The 6,206-nt window shown below is 35.4% G+C and overlaps 1 pseudogene; it reads left to right on the top strand.

The window, feature by feature from the left end:
- Positions 1–1,545: 1,545 nt before the first annotated feature.
- Positions 1,546–3,109, top strand: LOC110126478 (14-3-3 protein theta pseudogene; annotated as a pseudogene).
- Positions 3,110–6,206: the final 3,097 nt, after the last annotated feature.

Below are 6,206 nucleotides of genomic sequence, written 5' to 3'. Positions count from 1 at the left end.
CTAAAAAAAAATCCTTTCTTGATACCGTGGCCTTTCCCAGCATCGCCTTATTTTTTAATCTCCCTACACAGTCAGACTTCTAGAAAGAGTTGTCTATACTTGCTATAAGGCTGTTGGGATTTTGATTGGAATTGTATTAAGTCTGTAGATCAATATTGGGAGAAATGATGGTATCTTTAAAATATTGTCTTCCTATCCCTGAACATGGTAAAGTCTTTCATTTGTTTTCATCTTTACTTTTTGTCAGTAATGTTTTATATTAGTCCTTGTGAAGGTCTTGCAGAACTTCTGTTAGATTAAGTCCTAGTTATTTGATACATCTTTTTGCTATTATAAGTGTTATTTAAAAAAATTTTTTTTATTTGGCTGTGAGGGGTCTAAGTAGCAGCATGCGAGATCTTCAGTTGCAGCATGTGGGATTTAATTCCCTGACAAGGGATCGAACCTGGGCCCCCTGCATTGGGAACACAGAATCTTAGCCACTGGACTACCAGGGAATTTGTAATGGTATTTTTTTTTTCAATTTTAATTTTATGTTTCTTGCTTGCATATAGAAGCATAATAAAAATTGTTTATTAAACTTGTAGCAGCAGCCTTGCCTGATTCACTTATTAATTGTAATTATGTATCTATGTATTTCTGTGTGTGGGATTTATGTCATCTGCTTGCTGTGCATGCTCAGTTGCTCAGTCGTGTCCGACTCTCTGCAGCGCTGTGGACTGTAGCCCGCCAGGCTCCTCTGTCCATGGGATTCTCCAGGCAAGAACACTGGAGTGGGGTGCCATGCCCTCCTTCAGGGGATTTTCCTGACCCAGGGATTGAACCCACGTCTCCTGTATTCCAGGTGGATTCTTTACTGCTGAACCACCAGGGAAGCCCTATATCGTCTGCAAATAACATGTATTTCTTGCTTTCCAGTTCTGACTGGCTTATGTACTTGTTTAGTACCTCCAATACTATAATGGATAGAAGTAGCAATAATGTGAAAAGTTGTCTCATTTCTGACTTTAGAGGGAAAGCTTTAAATGTTTCCCTATTAATTACAGTGTTTGCTATAGATTTTTATTTTTAGTTTTTTCAGATAACCTCTCTCAGATTAGAGGAGTTCTATTCTTGGTCATTTAGAAGGTTTTTTTTTTCAATCATGTAGGAATTGATGTTAAATTTTATCAATACTTTTTCATGATAGTATCTACTGATACAGTCATATTATTTTTCTCCTTTTATATTATTAAAGTGACAAATTATATTAATTAATCAACTTCATAGTGAAACAAAATCAGTTTGCTTATAATTTATCTTTTTGTATACCACTGGATTCTAGATTCAGTTAACTAATATATATTTTAAAATTTTTGTTTATTTTTATTTTTGGCTGTGCTGGGCATTTTTCTTGTTTTAAATAAAATTAATAATTATGGAGTTATAGGCAAGGCTTTCACATAATTTGTGTTTGACAATAATGCCAAATTAGACATCCTTTCTTGAACCTTTATAGTTCTCAATCTTTAAAATTAATTTTAATTGGAGGGACTCGCGCCGCAGCCACGGAGACGTGAAGCCCCCCGGGTCCGCGCTCCACCTCGCTGTCCGCTCCCCCGGCCCCCATGGAGAAGACGGAGCTGATCCAGAAGGCCAAGCTGGCCGAGTGCTACGACAACATGGCCACCTGCATGAAGGCCATGACGGAGCAGGGCGCCGAGCTGTCCAACGAGGAGCGCAACCTGCTCTCGGTGGCCTACAAGAATGTGGTCGGGGGCCGCCGGTCCGCCTGGAGGGTTATCTCCAGCATCGAGCCGAAGACCGACACCTCGGCCAAGAAGTTGCAGCTGATCAAGGACTACCGGGAGAAAGTGGAGTCCGAGCTGAGGTCCATCTGCACCACGGTCCTGGAATTGTTGGATAAGTATTTAATAGCCAATGCAACTAATCCAGAGAGTAAGGTCTTCTATCTGAAAATGAAGGGAGATTACTTCCGGTACCTTGCTGAAGTTGCTTGTGGTGATGATCGGAAGCAAACGATAGATAATTCCCAAGGAGCTTACCAAGAGGCTTTCGATATAAGCAAGAAAGAGATGCAACCCACACACCCCATCCGGCTGGGGCTGGCTCTTAACTTTTCTGTGTTCTACTATGAGATCCTCAATAACCCGGAACTGGCCTGCACACTGGCTAAAACGGCTTTTGGTGAGGCTATTGCAGAACTTGACATACTGAGTGAAGACTCGTGCAAAGACAGCACCCTCATCATGCAGCTGCTGAGAGACAGCCTCACATTATGGACATCAGACAGTGCAGGAGAAGAATGTGATGCGGCAGAAGGGGCAGAAAACTAAGTGCATACAGGGTGTCATCTTTCTTCCCCTTGAAACCTTTTCACTCATCTCCATTCCTTATTCCATTTGGATTTCCTATAGCAAAGAAACCCATTCATGTGTATGGAATCAGCTGTTTATAGTCTTTTCACACTGCAGCTTTGGGAAAACTCCATTCCTTGATTTGTGTTTGTCTTAGCCTTCCTGGTGTGCAGTTACTGCTGTAGAAAAGTATTAATAGCCTCATTTCATACAAACATAAGTAACTTCCAAACACTTATGTAGAAGACTAAAAATGTATCTGGTATTTAAGTAATCTGAACCAGTTCTGCAAGTGACTGTGTTTTGTATTACTGTGAAGATATGAAAATGTAGCTAATTACAATTTAAAGAGTGTTCTACATAACTTCTTTATTTCTACGATTTCCTCCCCTTACTCTTCTTCAGAGATTTCCTTTCAGTAAGCAACGTTTCCATCCTCTTAATGTATTCCTTTTTAGTAGGAATCCAGAAGTATTAGATTGAATGGAAAAGCATTTGACATTTTGGGGCTGGGGGGATCACAGATTAAAATGCCTCCTGTATCATATATATGTGATGGAGGACTTGTGTATCTGTGACAACAGGGAGTTTCCTTATTCACTCTTCATTTGCTGCTGTTTGAGTTGACAACTTCCCTTCCCAATAAAAACTCACTTACACCTCCTGCCTTTGTAGTTCTGGTATTCACTTTACTATGTAATAGAAGTAGCATGTTGCTGCCAGAATACAAGCATTGCTTTTGGCAAATTAAAGTGCATGTCATTTCTTAATACATTAGAAAGGGGGAAAATGCACACAGTCCAGTCTAAAACATTAGTACTTTTCCATGCAGATTTGTGCACATGTGAGAGGGTGTCCAGTTTGTCTAGTGATTGTCATTTAGAGAGTTGGACCACTATTGTATGTTGCTAATCATTGACTGTAGTCCCAAAAAAGCCTTGTGAAAATGTTATGCCCTATGTAACAGCAGAGTAACATAAAATTACATTTTATAAACCAAAAAAAATAATAATAATTTTAATTGGAGAAACTTATAATTATAAACTAAAGCAATATCTGAATCCCTACATATATGTAAGTTCTTCTTTTCTCACACTTTTCAATGCTTACACTTTACCAAAAAAACCTGAAAGCAGCATTGTTTGCTCATTTTTTTTTTCAAATTTCGTTCAATCAAGATTATATTTTGAACTGTAATTGTCAGAAGGTAAATTGTAAAAATTATTTGGGAGCATATTTGTATGTGAATGCTTTTCTTCATATTCATGCAAGTAGTTTTATTATTTACATTTCTCATAACTTATTGGAATATCACATTTTTGCATATTCTCATGTTTCTTTTGACTGAAAAATCATTTTCACTACAAATTTTTAAGAGTTTTTAATCCTTTCTTTTTATAAGTAAAATAGGCAAATGTTGGTTTGCCTGGTTTTTTTTTTTTTTTTTGGTAAGTTTATCTACAGTATTAATAGCAAGTAAAAGTTTATGCCAACTAACTTGCAAATTAAAATCATCTTCCATCAGAGACGACAATGTACTCTTTGTTTGAGGGTCTTGTATTGTTTTACTTAACTCACCTAGTGTTATTTATTATCTTGTCTAAATTAATTATACTTATTCTAAGAACAGCCTTCCCTGGTAGCTCAGCTGGTAAAGAATCTACCTGCAATGCAGGTGGTTCAGTTCCTGGGTTGGAAAGATCCCCTGGAGGAGGGCATGGCAATCCACTCCAGTATTCTTGCCTGGAGAATCACCATTGACGGAGGAGCCTGGTGGGCTGTAGTCCATGGGGTCGCAAAGAGTCGGGCACAACCGAGCAACTAAGCGCAGAACAGCACCTTCTAAGAACATTTAGTTAGTGTTTCCATCATATGTCCTGTTGTTACCATGACATCAGATTTGATCTGTGTTTCATCAAGACTCTCCATATATAATGCTCTGTATAGTCTTTGGATTTTACCAAAAAAGTATCTTTATTTATTGGCACAGTTGGACCTGTTTCTCCTAGAAACAAATTCTATCCATGTACTCTATGTTAGCACAAAGAATGCTTCTAGGTTTTAGACCAAAATTCTAGCTTATATATCTTTTTATTTGACAGTCACACTAGTGCCATTGTCATTGGCTTGCCTCTTAAAACCTTTTAAATCAGTTCCTTCATTGAAAGCAATTTCTGTAGTTCTTTCCTTTGAGGCAAAATCTATACTTTTCATGACAGGTGAAAACTCATTCCTGGTTTCTTTCTTCTGTTAGCTCAACTATATAAATTAAAGATTGTTAAATGTAACTTTTGTCTTTGTTATAGTGTAGTTGAATGAAATAAGCCTCAGTTTTATTATATGCATTTATTTTATGTATTTTTAAAAAACTTTATTAACTATTAACATAATCATCATCTTATTTTGATTTCTTCATCTTAGATGATGATCATTTCTTTTAAACATCTCTCATATATCTTGTCACTCTAGTAGCACGTTTCAGAGTCGTTTCTACTAAACCTAAAAATTTTCCTTAGTTTGTTGTTTATTCAGCCTTTTAAAAAAGTTTTAGTAATTATATGTATACATTTTGTGTACAAAATATATTTTATTTTCTGTTAACCAAGAACCTAAGTCTTACCAGTCACAAGTACTTTTATGGTCAGTCTGATCTTGAATGTTGATTGTAAAATGGTAGTTATGTAATTTTTTGTCTATAGTTTCTTTATTTGAAATAATTTTAGTATTAAAAATTAGTCTTCTACCACATTTTTCCAGTGGGAAACTGTAGACCTCAGTTTACATCAGACTGTGCTTTGTAAGTGTTGTCTTGCTGTGAGAAGACGAGGACCATTTCCTAGAGTCTTTGTCCAGGAAGTACAGAGAAGTGATAGAGGATTCTTCTTTCACGGCTAATACCCCACATTTATGAATGCAGCTTTCCCCTTTTAATTGGTAAGGCTAGAGTTTAATTTGTTGCTTCTGAGTTGTGAATTGGATCACTTCTTTTCATTGTCATTGTTTTGAACAGCAATCAGAATCTTTTTCTGTTACAAAAGGCTCATCTGATGTGTTTAGATTGTAGATTTGAGAAGAGTCATTTTCTTGCTCATTTTTACTATCTTGATAAAAAATGTAAGACTTCATTAAGTAAATTCTAATGTCTTTTTCTCATTCTGTTTTGGATCACGTTTGACAGATGTTTGTTTAGTTTCATTGCTTCTGTTATTTAGAACCTTAAGCAGACCATCACTTTGGCTATTTTTCTGTGACTTTTTTCTTTTCAATTTTTTTTCCTTTCCTGAGTTCTAGTTTTCTATTTTTAGCATGATCTCCACTTCTACACATTCTCAAAGATTTAAAACATAAAAATTTAATGCATTTAAATGAAATATGTGTCCAAATACATACATATAAAATTGAATATATTTCCACCAAAAATTATAGCTAATATTAAAAATTAAAATTACTTTTCATATACATATTTAAAAAGTTACTTATTTTTTCTGAACTATGCTAAATTCTTTACTAAAGATAAAAAGTAAAATACAGAGAATAATTGAACTATCAATATTTTAAATATTAAACAATTTAAAAATTGTTTAAATCTGACATACTGAAATAGTTTACAATTTGTTTAGAACATTAAATTTTTATTAAAAGTTATGTACATTTCTAATATGTGATGTTTACCTAGTTGCTCAAAGGAAAACTCAGAATTACATTTTGTGCATATAGCATCTAGCCCCACATATATACAAATTTTAGAATAATATGAATGGCTTAAAACTGTAAAATGCTCCTCAGCCATTGTGATTACCTATTGTGAAATCTCTAGTAACTTGTGAGTAGCTCCAGAACTGCTAGTTG

Source organism: Odocoileus virginianus, chromosome 2 (assembly GCF_023699985.2).
Source record: "Odocoileus virginianus isolate 20LAN1187 ecotype Illinois chromosome 2, Ovbor_1.2, whole genome shotgun sequence".
Taxonomy (NCBI): domain Eukaryota; kingdom Metazoa; phylum Chordata; class Mammalia; order Artiodactyla; family Cervidae; genus Odocoileus; species Odocoileus virginianus.
Note: the sequence above shows the minus strand (reverse complement) of the source record. Positions and strands in the feature narration are given on the sequence as shown.